The sequence below is a fragment of the Pristiophorus japonicus genome, chromosome 1 (assembly GCF_044704955.1).
Source record: "Pristiophorus japonicus isolate sPriJap1 chromosome 1, sPriJap1.hap1, whole genome shotgun sequence".
NCBI classification, from domain to species: domain Eukaryota; kingdom Metazoa; phylum Chordata; class Chondrichthyes; family Pristiophoridae; genus Pristiophorus; species Pristiophorus japonicus.
The window spans coordinates 153,515,739-153,536,282 of NC_091977.1; the positions used below are offsets into that span (position 1 = coordinate 153,515,739).

At 43.7% G+C, this 20,544-nt stretch overlaps 1 protein-coding gene across 6 annotated transcripts in view; it reads left to right on the forward strand.

Moving 5' to 3' along the window:
- Positions 1 to 20,544, forward strand: part of pja2 (praja ring finger ubiquitin ligase 2) — a 281,791-nt gene that overhangs the window by 31,207 nt on the left and 230,040 nt on the right. For 2 of the 6 annotated variants that reach the window (XM_070884059.1, XM_070884073.1), the window contains exon 2: positions 15,155 to 15,354. The exons of the other annotated variants lie outside the window; for them this stretch is intronic. The gene's annotated coding sequence lies outside the window, so the exon portion shown is untranslated. The remainder of the gene's footprint in view (positions 1 to 15,154; positions 15,355 to 20,544) is intronic. 6 annotated transcript variants of the gene reach the window in all.

The following is a 20,544-nucleotide window of genomic DNA, read 5'->3' on the forward strand; positions in this document are numbered from 1 at the left end:
AGAATCCATATGGATAGAGATAAAAGATAATAAAGGTTCAATCACACTAATAGGTGTAGTCTGCAGACCACCTAATAGTGGAAGGGCGGTAGAGGAAGAAATATGCAGACAAATTAGAGAAATGAGTAAAAAACATAGAATAATAATCATGGGGGATGTCAACTACCCTTATTAATTGGACAGAAGTGGATAAATGGAGTTCCTACAATGTGTACAGCACTCCTTTCTAACCCAATATGTAAAAAGCCCAACAAGGGAGGATTTGCTATGCATCAAGTAATGGGGAATGAACCAGAGCAGATAACAGAAGTAAAAGTAAAGTAACATCTAGGCAATAGTGACCATAATATAATACACTTTAAGGCACAAAAACCCCACAGGAAAAGTGGTCCAACCGTGGATAACGAGAAGTTAAATATAGTATTCGCGCAAAGGAAGAGGCTGATAATGTTGCCAAAAAGAACTGGAAGCCTGAGGATTGGGAGGATTTTAGAATTCAGCAAAGGAGGAAATGCATTCAAGAGAACTTTTTTTCGTCAGTATGTAACAATCCCAGCACGAGAAAGGGCGGTTTTGGATTTAATTTTGGGGAATGAAGCTGGGCCGGTTGAAGGGGTATTCGTGGGAGAGCACTTGGGTGCCAGTGACCATAATTCAGTCAGATTCAAGTTAGTTATGGATAAGGACAAGGATAGGCCTGGAATAAAAGTCCCAAATTGGGGAAAAGCTAACTTTGCTAAGTTGAGGAGTGATTTGGCCACAGTGGACTGGGAACAGCTACTTGTGGGTAAATCAGTGTCGGAACAGTGGGAGGCATTCAAGGAAAAGATCCGGAAGGCTCAGGCCAAATATGTGCCCTGAAAGAAAAAGGGTGGGAAAAGTAATTCTAGAGCCCCCTTGATGTCTAGGAACTTACAGGGGAGGATAAAGAAAAAAAGGGAAGCTTATGTCATATACCGACGGCTAAATACTATAGAATCTTTGGAGGAATATAGAAAGTTAAGAGGTAAAATTATAAAGGATATTCGGAATGCTAAGAGAGAAAAATTCTTGGCTAATAAAAATAAGGAAAACCCAAAGATGTTCGACAAATATATTAAGAGCAAAACGGTAACTAAAGAAAGGGTAGGGTCTATTAGAGACCATGATGGTAATCTTTGTGTGGAGGCGGAAGATATTGGTATGGTTCTTAATGAATGATTTGCGTCTGTTTTCTCAAAGGAAAGGGGCAATGCAGATACTGCTATCGAGGAAGAGTGTGAAATTCTGGATGAAATATACATAGTGAGAGAGGAAGTATTAAGGGGCTTAGCAGCTTTGAAAGTAGATAATCCCCAGGCCTGCATAAAATGTATCCCAGGATGTTGAGCGAAGTAAAAGAGGAAATAGCAGAGGCCTTGACCATCATTTTCCAGTCCTCTTTGGATTTGGGCATGGTGCTGGAGAACTGGAGGACTGCTAATGTGGTATTTTTGTTTAAGAAGGGAAAAAGGGATTGGTCAAATAATTACAGACCTGTCAGCCTAAACTCAGTGGTGGGAAAATTATTGGAAAAAATCCTGAAAGACAGGATAAATCTACATTTGGTTAGGCAAGGATTAATTAGGGACAGTCAGCATGGATTTATTAAGGGAAGATCGTGTTTGGCTAACCTGATTGAATTTTTTGAGGAGGTAACCAAGAGGGTCAATGAGGGTAGTGCGTACGATGTAATGTAGATGGACTTTAGCAAAGCTTTTGATAAAGTCCCACATGGTAGACTCGTCACAAAGGTTAAAGCCCATGGGATCCAGGGCAAAGTGGTTAGTTCGATCCAAAATTTGCTTAGAGGTTGGAAGCAAAGGGGAATGGTTGATGGGTGTTTTTGTGATTGGAAGGATATTTCCAGCGGGGTTCCGCAGGGCTCAGTGCTGGGTCCCTTGCTTTTTGTGGGTATGTACCAATGATTTAGATTTGACTATAAGGAGTATGATTAAGAAGTTTGCAGATGACACTAAAATATGGCTGTGTGGTTGATAATGAATAGGAAAGTCATGGACTGCAGGAGGATATCAATCTACTGGTCAGGTGTGCAGAGCAGTGGCAAATGGAATTTAATTCAGAGAAGTGTGAGGTAATGCACTTTGAGAGGGCTAATAAGGAAAGGGTATACACATTAAGCAGTAGGCCACTTAAAGGTGTGGATGATCAAAGGGACCTTGGAGTGTTTGTCCACAGATCCCTGAAAGTAGCAGACCAGGTGGATAAGGTGGTTAAGAAGGCATATGGAATGTTTGCCTGTATTGGCCGAGGCATAGAATACAAGAGCAGGGAGGTTATGCTTAAATTGTATAATATTCTGGTTAGGCCACAGCTGGAGTACTACGTGCAGTTCTGGTCGCCGTATTATAGGAAGGATGTGATGCACTAGCGAGGGTGCAGAGGAGATTTACTAGGATGTTGCCTGGAATGGAGAATCTTAGCGATGAGGACAGTTTGTATAGGCTGGGTTTGTTCTCATTGGAACAGAGGAGGTTGAGAGGAGACTTCATTGAAGTGTACAAAATTTTGAGGGGCTTGGATACAGTGGATAGCAAGGGCTTATTTCCATTGGTGGAGGGGTCAATTACGAGGGGGCATAGTTTTAAGGTGGTTGGTGGAAGGTTCAGAGGGGATTTGAGGGGCGTCTTCTTGATGCAGAGGGTTGTGGGTGTCTGGAACTCACTGCCTGAAAGGGTGGTGGATGCAGAAACCTTCACCACATTTAAAAGGTGCTTGGATGGGCACTTAAAGTACTGTAACCTGTAGGGTTATGGACCTAGAGCTGGTAAGTGGGATTAGACTGGATAACGTCCTGTTGGCCAGCGCAGATACGATGGTAAGGACTGCAGGGAATCAAATACGGCTAAGGTGATCTCCTGGACTAGTTTCGATCGCCTGGATGGATCGGAGAGGAATTTTCCCAGATTTTTTCCCCCAATTGGCCTGGGTTTTAATCTGGTTTTTGCCTCTCTCAGGAGATCACATGGCTCCGATTGGGGTGGAGTGTAGAATGTTTCAGTGTAAGGGGTATCGCAGTTGTGTGGGGCAGACTGGTTGGGCTGGGTGCTCTTTAACTTTCCGCCATTGTTCATTGTTCATAGGTTTATTTGTAACCTTCAGGGCTGCTGACCGAGGGCCGTGCGGCTCTTTGTCGGCCGGCGCAGACACGATGGGCCGAAATGGCCTGCTTCTGCGCTGTAAATTTTTACGTTTCTATGTTGCTAAGAAATTAATAAAGGGAAAATAGAATATGAGAGTAAACTAGCGAGAGACATAAAATCAGACTGTACATGCTTCTATAGATATGTAAAAAGGAAAAGATTAGCAATAGTAAATATGGGTCCCTCACAGGCTGAGACGGGAGAAATTGTAATCGGGAATAAGGAAAAGGCAGAGAACTTAAACAAATACTTTTTGTTTTCACAGAAGAAAACATGAAAAACCTCCCAGAAATAGTGGAGTACCAAAGGTCTAGCGGGAATGAGGAACTTAAAGAAATTAGTATTAGTAAAAAAATAGTATTGGAGAAATTAATGGGACAGAAAGCCGCTAAATCCCCTGGACCTGATGGCTTACATCCTCGGATTTTGGAAGAGTTGGCTATCAAGATAGTGGATGCATTGGTAGTCATCTTCCAAAATTCCATAGATTCTAGAACGGCTCCCGCAGATTGGAAGGTAGCTAATGTAACTGTAAAGCCCTGTCCCCTCAGTACAGATTCACACGAGGCATGTAGTGAAGTCAAGGTCACTCTGGACCTGCACCTTTATTTCACAGCTCTGGAATGCTGCACTTGCCTGAGACCTGTCCTGATATACCTGTCTCTTGCAAGTGCACCCCTGGTGGTAAAGTATGCTGGTGGTTACAGGTCATATCTTAATTCAGTCATGTATAGCATGTTAGGATACAGTTATATATAATAATGTAAGATGCATGATATCGCCCTCCCCCAAGGTCTTATTGTCTTTATAGGTTCAGTCTCTCAGATGGTCTACACTCTCGCATGGAGCGTCTGAGTTGTGGTTCAGTTGTTTGCCTTGGTGTCTGTTTTTCTTTGGGTGTGGTTGCTGGTATCTCACCTGGGCTGTCTGTTTCGATTGGTGTGATTGTTGTTGACTCGCCTGGGCTGTCTGTTGGGATTGCCCTTTCCTCAGGTTGTTCCCTCTGTCTGTCCACCAGGTGTGGTGCGAGTTCCACATTGTAGTCTGCCTCTGGTTCCGCAGTGTTGTTGGTAAATCTGCTTTTGACTTGGTCTACATGCCTCCGGCAGGTTTTGCCATTGTCCATTTGTACTGCCAGTAGCCTGTATCCTTCCTTGCCCGTTACTGTCCCTGCAAACCATTTGGGACCCCTGCCATAGTTTAGTACAAACACTTTGTCCCCTATCTCATTCCATCTCCCCCTTGAATTTCTGTCATGGTACTCAGTCAGCCTACGGCGCTTTGCCTCAACGATTTCGTGCATGTCTGGGAGGATTAATGAGAGCCTTGTTTTTAAAGTCCTTTTCATCAATAGTTGCACGGGGGGGATCCCAGTCAGTGAGTGCGGACGAGATCTGTATGCCAGCAGCAGTCGCGACAGGTGACCCTGCAGCGTGGGACCTTGGATTTTAAGCATGCCTTGTTTAATGATTTGCACTGCTCTCTCCGCCTGGCCGTTGGAGGCCGGCTTGAACGGTGCCGTCTTGACGTGATTTATGCCGTGGTCACTTATAAAATCTTGGAATTCTGCGCTGGTGAAGCACGGACCATTGTCACTGACCAATATGTCGGGGATTCCGTGCGTTGCAAACATGGTTGCGAGGCTCTCCACAGTGGTGGAGGTTGTGCTCGAGTTTTAAATGGTGCATTCGATCCACTTTGAAAATGCATCTACAACTACGAAGAACATTTTGCCCATGAATGGGCCCGCATAGTCTACGTGCACCCGCGACCACGGTTTGGTAGGCCAGGGCCAGAGGCTCAGTGGAGCCTCCCTGAGGGCATTGCTGAGTTGGGCACAAATGGTGCACCTTCGGATGCAGAGCTCCAAGTCCGCGTCAATACCAGGCCACCAGACGTGGGATCTGGCGATGGCTTTCATGAGAACGATCCCCAGGTGCTCGAGGTGGAGCTCCCGGACAAATGTCTCTCTGCCTCGCAGAGGAATGACTACTCGGCTGCCCCACATCAGGCAGTCTGCTTGTAGTGATAGCTCATGCATGCGCCTGTGAAAGGGTTTTAATTCCTTGGGGCAGGCATCGCGAGCCTCTACCCAGTCACCGGTTAGGACACAACTTTTTACTAAGGATAACGTGGGGTTGCTGGCCGTCCAGGCTCTGCTTTGGCGAGCCATCATGGACGAACCTGTGGACTCAAAGGCATTGATTGCCATGACTATCTCACAGTCCTGTTCATCAGACCCTTCCGTGGTCGCCAGGGGTAGCCTGCTGAGCGCGTCGGCACAGTTGTCTGTGCCTGGTCTGTGCCTCATGGTATAGTTGTAGGACGCCGGCATGAGTGCCCACCGTTGAATTCGTGCCGAGGCGTTGGCGTTTATTGCTTTGTTCTCGGATAGGAGGGACGTGAGGGGCTTGTGGTCGGTTTCTAACGCGAACTTGGCCCCGACAAGGTATTGGTGCATCTTTTTGACACCGTACACGCACGCGAGCGCCTCCTCAACCATTCTGCACCCGCGCTCCGCCCGCGAAAGTGACCTGGAGGCATAAGCTATGGGTTGTAATTTGCCCGCACTATTGACATGTTGCAAAACGCACCCGACCCCATACGCTGACGCATCGCATGTGAGAACTAGCTTTTTACCTGGATCAAAGAAAGTCAAAACACTGTTGGAAGGTTGCGTGCCTTATTGAAGGCGCGTTCCTGGGCGTCCCACCAAAACCAATCGCACCCCTTTCTGAGTAGCACGTGGAGAGGCTCCAGCAGCGTGCTTAAGTTCTGCATAAAGTTCCCAAAGTAATTGAGTAGCCCGAGAAAGGCGCGCAGTTCTGAGACATTCCGGGGCCTGGGTGCCAGGCAAATTGCTTCTGTTTTGGACTCTGTTAGGCCGATTCCATCAGCGGCAATCCTTCTACCCAAAAATACAACCTCGGGTGCGAGAAACAGGCACTTGGATTTCTTGACTCATAGGCCTACCTGATCCAACCGCTTTAGTACTTCCTCCAAATTACAGAGATGGGTGTCGGTGTCCCTGCCCGTGATAAGTATGTCGTCTTGAAATACAACCGTCCCTGGGATGGACTTGAGCAGACTCTCCATGTTGCGCTGGAATATGGCAGCTGCCGACCTGATGCCGAATGGGCATCGATTATACATGAAAAGGCCTTGATGTGTGTTGATGGTGGTGAGTAGCTTGGATTCCTCGGTCAATTCTTGCGTCATATACGCAGATGTGAGGTCTAGTTTTGAGAAAAGTTTACCTCCAGCCAATGTGACAAATAAGTCATCCGCTCTGGGCAGCGGGTACTGGTCGTGTCGGGAGACTATGTTTATGGTAGATTTGTAGTCCCCACAGATTCGTACGGATCCATCAGGCTTCATGACCGGGACGATGGGACTTGCCCAGTCGCTAAATTCCACAGGTGATTATAATGCCTTCCCGCAGAAGCCTGTCTCGTTCGTGTTCAATCTTTTCCCTCATCACATAGGGTACAGCTCTGGCCTTGTGATGGACCGTTCTTGCATCCTGTGTGATGTAGATTTTGACTTTGGCCCCTTTGAAAGTGCCCACACCTGGCTGAAAGAGATGTTCAAATCACTTTAGAACTGTTGAGCAGGAGGTCCATTCCTCTAATGACATGGCATGGACATCATCTCATTTCCAGTTTAGTTTTGCCAGCCAGCTTCTCCCCAGCAGTGCTGGGGGGTCTCCGGGGACAATCCACAGGGGAAGTCAGTTCACTGTCCCTTTGTGTGTGACAGAGAGCATGGCGCTACCGAGGACTGGTACGATTTCTTTGGTATAGGTCATTAGTTTGGTGTCGACCCTTGTGAGTTTTGTTCTGTCTCTTTTATGCGGCCACAGTTGTTCAAATTGTTGAGCGCCCATGACAGATTGACTCGCTCCCGTATCCAGCTCCATGTTGACCGGTATCCCGTTGAGTAGGACCCTCATCATTATAGGAGGCGTCCTGTTGTAGGAGCAGCGGCCATTGATCGTGTTGACCCGCTGTTCATCGGTGTCCCGGGTACTGTCCCCACCGTCTTCTGGTCCGCTTTCCGACCCATCCGATTCGTATACCAGCCGAGCTGCCGTTTTTTTGCACATGCGGGCCAAATGCCCTGTATATTCACAGTTCCTGCAAACAGCCTGCTGAAATCGACATCCCCTTGACGAGTGCCCACCCCCACACCTCCAGCACAGACCGGTTCCATTGTTCAAAGTATTCCCAAAGAATGAGCTGCGTCTGGCTGATCTCTCCTGAGCTTCTCTCAGTTTGTAGTTGATTGCTCGCATTGTGTGTTGATGAGGTGTGAACGGCCGTTCCTGTGGCCCTTGATGGCTTCTGGCACCACTGCCTGCTGTCGTGAGCCTGTTCTCCCGGTTTTGTCCATGTGTGGGGGTAGCAGCTTGTTTAGTGCTGTGAACTTCTTGTTCTGATATTTCGTTAGTTGTCGTACCTGCATTGTAAATCAACCTCGTTTCTTCTTCCCCTACCAAGAATGTCTGTGCAACCAGTGCTGCTGCCTCTAAGGTCAGGTTCTTGGTCTCTATGAGCTTTCGGAATATGCCTGCATGGCCTATTCCTTCAATGAAAAATTCTCTCAGCATTTCTCTCCTCAGTTCATCGGAGAACTCACATAAACTAGCCAACCTCCGAAGTTCCGCCACAAAGTCGGGTATGCTCTGGCCCACACAGCATATGTAGTTGTAGAACCTGTGTCTGGCCATGTGTAGGCTGCTCGCTGGCTTCAGGTGGTCTCTTACCAGTGTGCTCAATTCTTCAAACGACTTGCTTGCTGGTTTCTCGGGTGCCAACAGATCCTTCAGTAAAGCATATGTTTTCGAGCCACAGCTGGTCAAGAGATGGGCTCTTCTCTTGTCTGCCTTATCGTCGCCTAACCAGTCTTTGGTTACAAAGCTTTGCTGCAGCCTTTCTATAAAGTCCTCCCAATTGTCTCCCGTATTGTACTTTTCATCTGATCCGTTGTTCGCCATTCTGTGGATTCTGTAATCCCGTAACTCGTCGCCACTGTAAAGTCCTGTCCCCTCAGTACAGATTCACACGAGGCATGTAGTGAAGTCAAGGTCACTCTGGACCTGCACCTTTATTTCACACCTCTGGAATGCTGCACTTGCCTGAGACCTGTCCTTATATACCTGTCTCTTGCAAGTGCACCCCTGGTGGTAAGGTATGCTGGTGGTGACAGGTCATATCTTATTACAGTCATGTATAGCATGTTAGGATACAGTTATATATAATAATGTAAGATACATGACAGTAACCCCACTATTTAAGAAAGGAGAGAGAGAGAAAATGGGGAACTACAGACCAGTTAGCCTGACATCAGTCGTAGGGAAAATGCTAGAATCTATTATTAAGGACATGGTAACAAGGCACTTAGAAAATAATAATGGGAATGGACAGAGCCAACACGGAGTTATGACAGGGAGATCGTGTTTGACAAATCTGTTAGAGTTTTTTGAGGTTGTAACCAGCAGAATAGATAAGGGAGGAACCAGTGGATGTGGTGTATTTGGATTTTCAGAAGGCATTAGACAAAGTACCACACAAGAGGTTATTGAACAAAATTAGGGCTCATGAGATTGTGGATAATATACTAGCATGGATGGATTAATGAGTATGATATAATTGGCATCACGGAGACATGGCTCCAGGATGACCAAGGCTGGGAACTCAACATCCAGGGGTATTCAACATTCAACATTCAGGAAGGAAAAGGAAGTGGGGTAGCGTTGCTGGTTAGAGAGGAAATTAACGCAAAAGTAAGGAAGGACATTAGCTTGGATGATGTGGAATCGGTATGGGTGGAGCTGCGGAATACCAAAGGGCAGAAAACGCTAGTGGGAGTTGTGTACAGACCACCAAACAGTAGTAGTGAGGTTGGGGACAGCATCAAACAAGAAATTAGGGATGCGTGCAATAAAGATACAGCAGTTATCATGGGCAACTTTAATCTACATATAGATTACTCCAACCATACTGGTAGCAATACGGTGGAGGAGGATTTCCTGGAGTGTATAAGGGATGGTTTTCTAGACCAATATGTCGAGGAACCAACTAGAGGGCTAGGCATCCTAGACTGGGTGATGTATAATGAGAAAGGACTAATTAGCAATCTTGTTGTGCGAGGCCCCTTGGGGAAGAGTGACCGTAATATGATAGAATTATTTATTAAGATGGAGAGTGACACAGTTAATTCAGAGACTAGGGTCCTGAACTTAAGGAAAGGTAACTTCGATGGTATGAGACGTGAATTGGCTAGAACAGACTGGCGAATGATAATTAAAGGGTTGATGGTGGATAGGCAATGGCAAACATTTAAAGATCACATGGATGAACTTCAACAATTGTACATCCCTGTCTGGAGCAAAAATAAAACGGGGAAGGTGGCTCAACCATGGCTAACAAGGGAAATTAAGGATAGTGTTAAATCCAAGGAAGAGGCATATAAATTGGCCAGAAAAGGCAGCAAACCTGAGGACTGGGAGAAATTTAGAATTCAGCAGAGGAGGACAAAGGATTTAGTTAGGAGGGGGAAAATAGAGTATGAGAGGAAGCTTGCTGGGAACATAAAAACTGACTGCAAAAGCTTCTATAGATATGTGAGGAGAAAAAGATTAGTGAAGACAACCATAGCTCCCTTGCAGTCAGAATCAGGTTAATTTATAATGAGGAACAAAGAAATGGCAGACCAGTTGAACAAATACTTTGGTTCTGTCTTCGTGAAGGAAGACACAAATAACCTTCTGGAAATATTAGGGGACCAAGGCTCTAGTGAGAAGGAGGAACTGAAGAATATCCTTCTTAGGTGGAAGATTGTGTTCGGGAAATTGATAGGATTAAAGGCTGATAAATCCCCAGGGCCTGATAGACTGCATCCCAGAGTACTTAAGGAAGTGGCCCTAGAAATAATGGATGCATTGGTGATCATTTTCCAACAGTCTATCGACTCTGGATCAGTTCCTTTGGACTGGAGGGTAGCTAATGTAATACCACTTTTTAAAAAAGGAGGGAGAGAGAAAACAGGTAATTATAAATCGGTTAGCTTGACATCAGTCATGGGGAAAATGTTGGAATCAATTATTAAAAATGAAATAACAGCGCATTTGGAAAGCAGTGATAGGATTAGTCCAAGTCAACATGGATTTATGAAAGGGAAATCATGCTTGACAAATCTTCTGGAATTTTTTGAAGATGTAACTAGTAGAGTGGACAAGGGAGAACCAGTGGATGTGGTGTATTTGGACTTTCAAAAGACTTTTGACAAGGACCCACACAAGAGATTGGTGTGCAAAATTAAAACACATGGTATTGGGGGTAATGTACTGATGTGGATAGAGAACTGGTTGGCAGCCAGGAAGCAGAGAGTCGGGATAAACAGGTCCTTTTCAGAATGGCAGGCAGTGACTAGTGGGGTGCCGCAGGGCTCAGTGCTGGGACCCCAGCTATTTACAATATACATTAATGATTTAGATGAAGGAATTGAGTGCAATATCTCCAAGTTTGCAGATGACACTAAACTGGGGGGCGGTGTGAGCTGTGAGGAGGACACTAAGAGGCTGCAGGGTGACTTGGACAGTTTAGATGAGTGGGCAAATGCATGGCAGATGCAGTATAATGTGGATAAATGTGAGGTTATCTACTTTGGTGGCAAGAACACGAAGGCAGAATATTATCTGAATGGCGGCAGATTAGGAAAAGGGGAGGTGCAACGAGATTTGGGGAGGTGGAACGAGACCTGGGTATCCTGGTACATCAGTCATTAAAAGTTGGCATGCAGGTACAGCAGGCGGTGAAGAAGGCAAATGGTATGTTGGCCTTCATAGCTAGGGGATTTAAGTATAGGAGCAGGGAGGTCTTACTGCAGTTGTACAGGGCCATGGTAAGGCCTCACCTGGACTATTGTGTTCAGTTTTGGTCTCCTAATCTGAGGAAGGATGTTCTTGCTATTAGGGAGTGCAGCGAAGGTTCACCAGATTGATTCCCAGGATGGCAGGACTGACATATGAGGAGAGATTGGATCGACTGGGCCTGTATTCACTGGAGTTTAGAAGGATGAGAGGGGATCTCATAGAAACATAAAATTCTGACGGGACTGGACAGGTTAGATGCAGAAAGAATGTTCCCGATGCAGGTGAAGTCCAGAACCAGGGGACACAGTATAAGGATAAGGGATAAGCCATTTAGGACTGAGATGAGGAGAATCTTCTTCACTCAGAGAGTTGTTAACCTGTGAAATTCTCTACCGCAGAGAGTTGTTGATGCCAGTTCATTGGATATATTCAAGAGGGAGTTAGATATGGCCCTTACGGCTAAAGGGATCAAGGGATATGGAGAGAAAGCAGGAAATGGGTACTGAGGTGAATGATCAGCCATGATCTTATTGAATGGTGGTGCAGGCTCAAAGAGCCGAATGGCCTACTCCTGCATCTATTTTCTATGTTTCTATGTTTAATGGACAGAAAACAAAGAGTAGGAATAAACCGGTCATTTCTGGGTTGGAAGGCCATAACCAGTGGGGTGCTGCAAGGATCAGTGCTTGGGCCCCAGCTATTCACAATCTATATCAATAATTTGGATGAGGGGACCAAATGTAATATATCCAAGTTTGCTGATGATACAAAGCTAGGTGTGAATGTTAAGTTGTGGGGAGGATGCAAAGAGACTTCAAGGGGATTATAGACAGGCTGAGTGAGTAGGCAAGAATATGGCAAATGGAATATAATGTGGAGAAATGTGAAGTTATCCACTTTGGTAGTAAAAATAGAAAAGCTGAGTATTTTTTAAATGGTGAGAGATTGGGAAATGTTGGTATCCAGAGGGACCTGGGTGTCCTTGTGCACAAATCATTGAAAGTTAACATGCAGGTACAACAAGCAATTAAGAAAGCAAATGGAATGTTGGCCTTTATTACAAGAGTAAAGACACCTTACTGTAATTGTATAAGTCCCTGATGAGACCGCACCTAGAGTATTGTGTACAGTTTTGGTCTCCTTACCTTAGGAAGGATATACTTGCCATTGAGTGAGTGCAACGAAGGTTCACCAGAATGATTCCTGTGATGGGGTGGGGATTATCCTATGAGGAAAGATTGAGTAGACCAGGCCTATATTCTCTAGAGTTTAGAAGAATGAGAGGTGATCTCATTGAAACATATAAAATTTTTACAGGGCTTGACAGGGTAGATGTATGGAGGATGTTTCCTCTGGCTGGGGAGTGGAAACCAGGGGTCATAGTCTCAGAATAAGGGGTCAGCCCTTTAGGACTGAGATGAGGAGAAAGTTCTTCACTCAGACGGTGGTGAATCTTTGGAATTCTCTACCCCAGAGAGCTGTGGAGGCTTAGTCGTTAAGTATATTCACGACATAGATGGATAGATTTTTGGATATTAAGGGAATCAAGGGATATGGGGATAGTGCAGGAAAGTGGAGTTGAGGTTAAACATCAGCCATGACCTCATTGAATGGCAGAGCAGGCTCGAGGGGCTGAATGGCCTACTCCTGCTCCTAATTCTTATGTTCTTGTGTAAGATGATAATTGAGAAAGTCATAACTATGACAAGAATCCGGTTAATAGATTGGAGAGAAGCTGATTTTGAGGGGCTGAGAATAGAACTTGGAAAAATAAAATAGGCAACAATATTGTCAAAAAATGATGTAGAACAGCAATGGGATACATTTAAAATGGTGGTCAACAGAGTGCAGGAACAATATATTCCACTGTAAGGAGAGAACAAACTAAATACTAATGAGACGCCATGGATGCGTAAAGCCATAAGGGAACAATTGAGGGTGCGCATGATAAGAGAGAATATGAAATGATTAGGAGAGAAGTAAAAAAACAATTAGGAAGGCAAAGAGGAACTATGAAATTAAACGATCAAAGAACATAAAACAAAATAGTAAAATATTTTACAGGCACATCAATAAAAAAAAGGAAGGTTGGGATGGGAATAGGGCCATTAAGAGATAGACAGAATAATACCACAGGTAACGATCGAGAGATGGCAAAAATATTAAATAATTATTTTGCTTCAGTATTACCAGGGAGATGGAACAGGTAGGTGGACATGACATTGGATGATGAGATTACTAATGAGATAAGTACATTTAAAGTAAAAAGAGGGGATATATTAGATAAACTAATCAAACTCAGAGGATAAAACCCTGGATGGATTGCATCTACACATTTTAAAAGAATCTAGCGAAGAGATAGCAAAGGCATTACTACACATATTTAATAATTCTTTCAAAAAGCTGTAGTGCTAGAGGACTGGCGGATAGCTAACGTAATACCTATATTTAAGAAAGGGGATAGAACATGTCCAGGGAATTATATAGACCAGTCAACTTAACATCGGAGGTAGGAAAAATAATGGAATCCCTACTAAAGGAGAAAATAGAAGAGCATCTAGAAACCAAAAATATAATAACGAATAGTCAGCATGGATTTCAAAAGGGAAGTCTTGCTTGACCAACCTCATTTAATTTTTTGAAGAGGTAACAGAGGGAGTAGACAATGGTAGTGCAATAAGTGTAATTTATCTAGATTTTCAAAAGGCCTTCGATAAGGTGCCCCATAATAGACTGATGAACAAGGTCAGAGAATGCGGAGTCAGGGGACAAGTAACAGAATGGATAGCGAGCTGGCTTCAAGACAGAAAGTAGAGAGTAGGGGTAAAGGGTAGCTATTCACAGTGGCAGAAGGTAGATAGAAGTGTTCCACAAGGAATCACTGTTGTTCACAATTTATATTAATGTTTTAGACTTTGTAATCAAAAACACAATTTCTAAATCTGTGGATGACACCAAATTGGGGGCGATAGTCAAGACTGAGGAGGACTGCAACAAATTACAGGAGGACATTAATAAAATTGCAGAATGGGAATATAATTGGCAAATGAAGCTCAACACAGATAAATGTGAGGTATTACATTTTGGTAGGAAGAATATGGAGGTCATTTATTACTTGGCGGGTGCGAGTCTAGGTAGGTATAGGAACAAAAGGATCTCGGAGTACAAATACACAAATCACTAAAAAGTTACTACACAGGTTAACAAGGTCATAAAAAAAGCAAACCAAGCACTAGGGTTTATTTCTAGAGGTATAGAATTGAAAAGTAGGGAAGTTATACTGAACCTGTATCGAACCTGGTGAGACCACACTTGGAGTACTGCGTACAGTATTATAAAAAGGATATAGAGGCACTGGAGGGGGTGCAAAAAAGATGTCCAAGGATGATACTAGAAATGCGAGGGTATACGTATCAGGAGAGGATGAACAGGCTGGGTCTCCTTTCTCTTGAAAAAAGAAGGCTGAGGAGTGACCGAATAGATGTCTTTAAAATTATGAAAGATTTTGATAGAGTGGATACATAGAGAATGTTTCCACTAGAGGCCATCAATATAAGATAGTCACCAAGAAATCCAATGGGAAATTCAGAAGAAACTTCTTTACCCAAAGAGTGATGAGGATGTGGAATTCGCTACCACAGGGAGTGGTTGAAGCGAATAGTATAGAAGCGAATAGTATAGATGCATTTAAGGGGAGACTAGACAAGCATATGAGGAAGAAGGGAATAGAGGTTTATGCTGATAGATTTAGATGAGGAAAGACGGGAGGAGGCTCGAGTGGAGCATAAACGCCAGAATGGACTGGTTGGGCCGAATGGCATGTTTCTGTGCTGTATATCCTATGTAATCCTATGTAGAAGTAGAGTTAATTATGAGTTGTGTCTTTCTGGAACACATACTCTTAATAGTTTGTATTTTATTGTTTTATGTGCTGTATTCTTAACTTTTTTGTTCTATTTTATATTGTAAGTTCCAATTTTACCATTAAATCTGAAGAAATATCCTTACTTTTTAGTACTTAAATCCTGTAGTTGATTATCAATTATTGATTTCTACTTTAGTCTTCCCAGTCTGATATCAAATTTTCTGTTTTCAGGACAAATTTCCCTGTTCCTGTGCCTGGTCATATTGAATCACCTAGGTACAGTAATACAACAACAACAACTTGGATTTATATAGCGCCTTTACGTTGTAAAACGTCCCAAGGCGCTTCACAGGAGTATTATGAGAGAAAAAGTTGACACTAAGCCACATAAGGAGAAATTGGGGCAAGTGACCAAAAGCTTGATCAAAGAGGTAGGTGCATATTGGATCACCTAGGTACAGTAATACAGGAAGTGCATTATCGATGATGTTGCAACGACTATTGGTACTATGTAGTTTAATGTTTAATGTTCGGGTGTAGGGTTCAGGTTAGGGTTAGTGGTTAGGTAGGGTTAATGATTTAGGAATATGAGTGGGTTAGGTTTGGAGTTGGGATGTAAGGTTAGGGTTAGGAGTTGGTTTATGATCGTGGCTGGAGGTTAAGTTTCAGTGGTTACAGGTTAGCGTTATGATTACTGTTTAGTGCTCGGATTAGAAATCGCTATTGATAGCGTCGTTGTAACTAGACTCGGTGTACAGGAAAAGTGACGAGGAAAGAAGCTCCTTGAGGCAATCTGATTGTCATTTTAAATTAACAGATTTTAAATTGGGAAAGCTTGCTTTCAAGTGTGCACTCTTTCCTGCTCGAATTTCCCATTGTGCTGTGTCCAGATGGTTGAGTATGCCCAAGCAAAGGAAAATTTGCTCCCACTCTTATATGGTTAATAGTTTTTTTTTACACAGAATTTTCAATCCAGTGCCGAATCATTTTCACTGATTTTGATGAATTTGTTATTTTTTTAAAATCACAACTTTCTCCTTGTGTTCGCTAACAGTAACAAATGCACAATTTGTGTCTTCTCTCTGTCAGCATTTACTTTTATATCAAAGTCTCTGGGTTGCTATGGATGTCATTGTGAAATCATGTGACTTAATCTCAGCTGTGATGTCGATTTAAAGCAGTTTCATGATGTCATGACAAAGTTTTTATGGCATCAGACTAGTTTATTGTGACATCATTAACAATATCATGTTTCTATTGTATGCAGTGGAATATCCAGGAGACAATAGAATAATGATGCCATAAATTGATACAGTAACAACTTTCATTTATATCGTGCATTTTTGCTCTACCTCCTACAGTGGATTTGCTATATTTGCTTAAGATGCAAGTGTTTTATTTGTTTATTCTTCCTTCCTTCCTTCCTTCAACCTCACAACCTTCCTTCTGTTTCATTTATTTTCACTTTTATAAACATTACTTACTTCCCCTTATTTCCCAAGATGAATTTGTAGTAAAGCTGCTATTGTTGTAACACCATTGAATTTCCAAAGACCAGCACCTGAACAGAGACTCACTCATTTGCCGTGGTCTGAGCCTGCTTGCCTGATTCTGGCCACAACATCAATGTACCTCAAAAACTTTCCCCTCTGGCCTCCAATCAAACACCAGTCCCCAAGAGTGACACAAAAAATCCATCATAAACAACACCGATAGCTCAGAATTGTAATTTATTGGCTTAAGTGGTACAAAATGTTGGAAAAAGGAAGTCTTTTTTATTTTGATGTATGCCTTTTTTTCCTACTGTTTGTAATTTTTCTGCCTGGTTATCACAGTACACTCTCAGTATTATAGTTCCATAGGAGTAGGGGACAAACAATAACACATCAACTGGAAATCCTGTCTATATGTTACTGATTTAAATTTCTTGTAGAATTAGTATTAACAGCACGAGGGATTAATTACCTATGTTCACATAGATAATGACTAGTCTGTTCAATACACATTCAGCGTGGAACCCAGACAGGTTGCCTGAATAGGCGTCAATGGCAATTTCTTTTGGCTGCATTTAATGACACCGCAAGACCTGGCCAGAATGGAGATGATTGAATCAAACATGCCTGGAGATCACACTGCTGTAAGTAACTGCAATTGATTTGTATGCATATAATTTGTATTATGTAACTATCCTCCACTCACAGCATTTTGTTGGAGAAATAATCCTGCCCTGTACTCTGGAGACTCTGCTGTACTTTCGGTCATGTGTTCGGAGACTTTGCTGAGTAATAGACTCTGCTTTCTGTAGTTTACGTGTAAATTAAAAGCACAAGTCCTCCCCCATCTCCAACTCTGGCTGACAGTCAATACTCACTCTGATTTCTTTTTAATGTCTTGGTGAATCAGTGACTGGTTCCTGTTGAAGCAAAGGGTGGTTTTAATATACTAATATCAATTGAATGCAAAGACATTTGGTTATATCTGCTATATGTATCTTTGTTGACAGGATAGCCGAAGTCTTAAATTCCAGAAATCAGAGATTGAAGGAAGACACAAGTAATCTTCCGGAAGTACTAGGGGACCGAGGGTCTAGTGAAAGGAGGAACTGAAGGATATTCTTATTAGGCGGGAAATTGTGTTAGGGAAATTGATGGGATTGAAGGCCAATAAATCCCCGGGGCCTGATAGTCTGCATTTCAGAGCACTTAAGGAAGTGGCCCGAGAAATAGTGGATGCATTGGTGATCATTTTCCAACAGTCTATCGACTCTGGATCAGTTCCTATGGAGTGGAGGGTAGCTAATGTAACACTACTTTTTTAAAAAGGAGGGAGAGAAAAAACGGGTAATTATAGACCGGTTAGCCTGACATCAGTAGTGGGGAAAATGTTGGAATCAATTATTAAAGATTAAATAACAGCGCATTTGGAAAGCAGAGATAGGATCGGTTCAAGTCAACATGGATTTATGAAAGGGAAATCATGCTTGACAAATCTTCTGGAATTTTTTGAGGATATAACTAGTAGAGTGGACAAGGGAGAACCAGTGGATGTGGTGTATTTGGACTTTCAAAAGACTTTTGACAAGGTCCCACACAAGAGATTGGTGTGCAAAATTAAAGCACATGGTATTGGGGGTAATGTACTGACGTGGATAGAGAACTGGTTGGCAGCCAGGAAGCAAAGAGTCGGGATAAACAGGTCCTTTTCAGAATGGCAGGCAGTGACTAGTGGGGTGCCGCAGGGCTCAGTGCTGGGGCCCCAGCTATTTACAATATTTACAATACTTACAATTAATGATTTAGATGAAGGAATTGAGTGTAATATCTCCAAGTTTGCAGATGACACTAAACTGGGTGGCGGTGAGAGCTGTGAGGAGGACGCTAAGAGGCTGCAGGGTGACTTGGACAGGTTAGGTGAATGGGCAAATGCATGGCAGATGCAGTATAATGTGGATAAATGTGAGGTTATCCACTTTGGGGGCAAAAACACGAAGGCAGAATATTATCTGAATGGCGGCAGATTAGGAAAAGGGAGGCTGCAACGAGACCTGGGTGTCATGGTACATCAGTCATTGAAAGTTGGCATGCAGGTACAGCAGGCGGTGAAGAAGGCAAATGGTATGTTGGCCTTCATAGCTAGGGGTTTTGAGTATAGGAGCAGGGAGGTCTTACTGCAGTTGTACAGGGTCTTTGTGAGGCCTCACCTGGAATATTGTGTTCAGTTTTGGTCTCCTAATCTGAGGAAGGATGTTCTTGCTATTGAGGGAGTGCAGCGAAGGTTCACCAGACTGATTCCCGGGATGGCTGGACTGACATACGAGGAGAGACTGGATCGACTGGGCCTTTATTCACCGGAGTTTCGAAGGATGAGAGGGGATCTCGTAGAAACATATAAAATTCTGACGGGACTGGACAGGTTAGATGCAGGAAGAATGTTCCCGATGCTGGGGAAGTCCAGCACCAGGGGACACAGTCTAAAGATAAGGGGTAAGCCATTTAGGAGTGAGATGAGGAGAAACTTCTTCACTCAGATAGTTGTTAACCTGTGGAATTCCCTACCGCAGAGAGTTGTTGATGCCAGTTCATTGGATATATTTAAGAAGGAGTTAGGTGTGGCCCTTACGGCTAAAGGGATCAAGGGGTATGGAGAGAAAGCAGGAGAAGGGTACTGAGGTGAATGATCAGCCATGATCTTATTGAATTGTGGTGCAGGCTCAAAGGGCCGAATGGCTTACTCCTGCACCTATTTTCTATGTTTCTATTTCAAACTAGTTTTTGCGAATGGGCCTTGTCTCAGTACACATTCAAAGAATTTGGAATGTTTGTTCTCGGCATGAGTTTACCTGAGAAGTCAGTTTCGAGATGTTAGCCAGCAAAAAGGTCTGGCCTATTTTGACTATTTGGGTTACATTGAGATATGAAAAAGCTGAGTTACCATTTTCAGAGTTATGATGAAAGATTGCTGTGGAAAAGCATTTTTCTTGTTTTTGTTGTGAAGTAGTGCAAAGTTTTAAAATACACTGTTTTGTACTTATCCTTTGTGACTGTGACAAAAGATAAAATATCCCTCTTTGTCCTTCTCGATCTGTCTGCAGCCTTTGACGCGGTTGACCACTCCCTCCATCTCCAATGCCTCTCCACCATCATCCAGCTGGGTGGGACTGCACTTGCCTGGTTCCATTCTTATCTATTTAATCGTAGACAGAAAATCACCTGCAATGGCTGCTCTTCCCACTCCCGCATTGTTACCTCTGGTGTCCCCCTCAAGGATCCTTGGCCCCCTCCTATTTCTCACCTATATGCTGCCCCTTGGCGACATCATCCGAAAACACAGCATCAGTTTCCAAATGTACGCTGATGACACCCAACTCCACCTCACAACCGCTTCTCTCAACCCCTCCATGGTCTCTAAGTTGTCAGACTGCTTGTCCAACATCCAGTCTTGGATGAGCAGAAACTTTCTCCAATTAAATATTGGGAAGACCGACAAACTGCATTCCCTAGCCGCCGACTCCATCCCTCTCCCTAGCATCTGAGGTTGCACCAGGTGTTATATTTGACCCTGAAATGAGCTTCCTGCCACATATCCATGGCATAACTAAAACTGCCCATTTTCACCTCCGTAATAGCTCATCTGCTGCTGAAACCCTCATCAATGCCTTTGTAACCTCGAGACTTGACTACTATAATGCAATCCTGGCTAGCCTCCCACATTGTACCCTACGCAAACTTGAGGTCATCCAAAATTCGGCAGCCCGTGTCCTAAATCGTACCAAGTCCCATTCACCCATCACCCCTGTGTTCGCTGACCTACATTGGCTTCCGGTTAAGCAACGCCTCGATTTCAAAATTGTCATCCTTATTTACAAATCCCTCTATGGCCACGCCCCTCCCTATCTCTGTAATCTCCTTCAGCCTCACAACCACTGGGCCTTTATTCACCAGAGTTTAGAAGGATGAGAGGGGATCTCGTAGAAACATATAAAATTCTGACGGGACTGGACAGGTTAGACCCCCCCCACCCCCCCGCCCCCAAGATATCTGCTCCTCAAATTCTTCCCTATTGAGCATCCCTGATTATAACTGCCCAACCATCGGTGGCCATGCCTTCAGCTGCCTGGGCCC